The sequence below is a fragment of the Solanum dulcamara genome, chromosome 3, assembly GCF_947179165.1.
Source record: "Solanum dulcamara chromosome 3, daSolDulc1.2, whole genome shotgun sequence".
In the NCBI taxonomy this organism is placed as follows: domain Eukaryota; kingdom Viridiplantae; phylum Streptophyta; class Magnoliopsida; order Solanales; family Solanaceae; genus Solanum; species Solanum dulcamara.
This window is the reverse complement of record NC_077239.1, coordinates 34,897,675-34,900,400: the sequence shown is the minus strand read 5'-3', so window position 1 is coordinate 34,900,400 and position 2,726 is coordinate 34,897,675. Positions and strand designations below refer to the sequence as shown.

The 2,726-nt window shown below is 39.7% G+C and overlaps 1 pseudogene; it reads right to left on the bottom strand.

Annotated features, from left to right (window-relative positions):
* Positions 1-2,608: 2,608 nt before the first annotated feature.
* On the bottom strand, positions 2,609-2,726 carry LOC129883819 (5S ribosomal RNA; annotated as a pseudogene).

The following is a 2,726-nucleotide window of genomic DNA, read 5'->3' as shown; positions in this document are numbered from 1 at the left end:
TCTACGACATTCTTAAACTTCCAGCAGCATACAAGGGGTGTAGTACACCATATAAAAACACCATAAACTTCAAATTGAAATTAAAAACCTTACCTTTCCCAAAATTGGCCAAAATTCACCAAACCTATCAAAACGTGAATTCTGGACAGCCCACTGTCTTATATTGTCGCGTAGTTTTGGAGGGGTAATTGAGGGAAATAGGATTTGTGGCCTCAATAAAAGTTATATACATGTGTATCAAGGTCGCAAACAATTTTGAATTACCCATACAACAATTTTGTACGAAAAGATATGCCCAAAATACCCACAGCTGTCCGTGTAGGATTTCCAAAACAAAATCTGGGCAGTACCTCCTCTACACTTCATCACCCTTTTTCACGAAGCTAAAAGCAAAACGGTATTTGAAAGTCTAAATAAAAGTTATAGAACTATGAAATACCTTTCCAAAACATATTGAATCACCCGAAACTAAGCTATACAGATGAAGTTATACCAATATTACTAACAACTGTCCCCTCCAAAAATGGGTCTATTCCCTAGCGTTTTCTCTTTAAGTTTCTCTTAGTTTTCCAAGTGAAGAACTGAAAATATGGTTTCATAGGTATCATAATATACATACATACACCTCCACATAATTGAGGAACACCGTAGATAATTAATTCACGGAAGAAAAGTGAAGAACTTACCTTAATTTCCTCCAATTTGTGGCTGCTGTTGTGAGCTCTCTTTCTCTCACGTTTTTCTCTCTATTTTTGTTCAAGTTTTTGGCTAAAAATGACTTAATAGTCATCCATACATAGATATATATCTTTTTGGAGAGTGACACATGTCATCTCCTAAGGGTGACACGTGTCACACCCTTAGGCAGCCACCTCAATTATGCAACCAATCCATGGCTGCCACATGGCAGGTGGGGGTCAACCCCATGGTGTGTCACCTGCTGCCATGTGTCACTTTCATGTGATGCCATGTGTACCTATCACATGCCGCCATGTGTCAAGTAGGTGAGTCACCTACTTGCTTTAAGTAGGTGCGTCGTTTCCTTATTTCTCTTCCGTGGGTTCATAATTTCGTCGCACTTTAAGAGCCTATGTGTTCCCTGCTACTTAGTCTCAACACGCACTCGAGTATCTTAAGTACGTAAGACCTCCAAATTGGTAGTTTACGCGAGTCAATCGAGTCCTACGACTCATTTCTTGGCCTCCAACTCTTTTTGAATTTTTATAACCCTATTTCCAATCTTCCTTATTATGAAGCATTTCGTTCTCCTTTCCTTGGAGTTATTTGATAGCATTATAAACTATCCGACTAATATAACGACTTTTAAGAAACTTAAGAGACTTCCCAGAAACTTGAGAAGTTTAAGAAGCATTCTAAGGTACCAAAGTACGGGGTGTAACATCCTTCCCCCCTTTAGAACATTCGTCCCTGAGTGTTAACTAGCCTCATAAGGTCTTACGAGTGCTTCAGGATTCTTCTGTACTGGCTGTCGTTCATAGGCCTTGTATTAATCATATGGTCTATTTAAGAAGGTAGATTACCTGTAGGCATAGGGAACAGGTGATATTTCTTTTCCATTACTTCTTTCCAGTTCCTTTACCACACATCATATTGCACCATTTACGCGAACATGTGTAGGAGGTTAAAGTAGCCCGAAAGGTGTTTTAGCATCACCATACTAGTCTGTACGTAAACCTGTATCATTTCTTACTTCCTTCCTCTACTTACCCTTGAGTTTCCTCATATTCCAGTATAGGAGATCTCTCTCATCCTTTCCTTGTTTTGCTGCTTGTACACCACAATATTAGTAGTCAGTAACTTTGTTACCAACATCTTACCTTCAGTCGAGTATAGCCTGGCTATTCCTTACAGTATGTTTAAGTTCTCATCGTAATTCTCTTGTTGTACTCATCCCCTTTGTATGCACCTATTCTTTGATGTCATACTATTCAAGTCCTTACTATTAATTCTCAGTACTATCTCCGGTATCATGGCTTCTATCCATTTATTGCTGGCCTTTAGATCTTATTAACTCATGTCAGTATGGGATCTCACTTAAAGCCACTTCCCCCCTTTAGGGTGTACCCATGTCACTATTTGTTGTGTTCTACCTTACGCCCTTATTTCCAATTTTCCAATACGTATGTTTCTTTTCCAACACATTCGGTATACTGCACCATATCTATGCCTTCCTTTATATCTTCCATACCTTTGGTTGCCTAGGTACAACAACTTAACACAATCATGAGGTGCTAATCCAGTCTAATTATGGGTACTCGAGTCACATAGCAATTTATTCGAAGCCACTTTCCATTTATTTTGATCAACAACTAGCTAGGGCTTATAGTCGTTTCCAATCCTCAAATAGGCAGTACTTACCTTCCGACGCTCGGTGTCCCAAGCTTTGTCATAGTCCTAGACTTATCCCAGTGGGTACCACTTGTCCCTTTAATGAATTCACAATGCGCTAGTTGTTTTGCAAAGCTACATCCCCTATCTCAAAGGGTCTTATCATCTTTCACGGTGGAGTTATGTATCCACAATACTTCTTTATATCAACAATGCCATGCACGGCCAACGTGTATAAATACATGCATATCATCTCATATCACAGCCACACAGGTCTTCCTAAGGGGTCACTCATCCCAATATTACTCTTATCCAAGCACGCTTAACTTCGGAGTTCTGATGGGATCCGATACGTTAGTGCTGGTATGATCGCACCC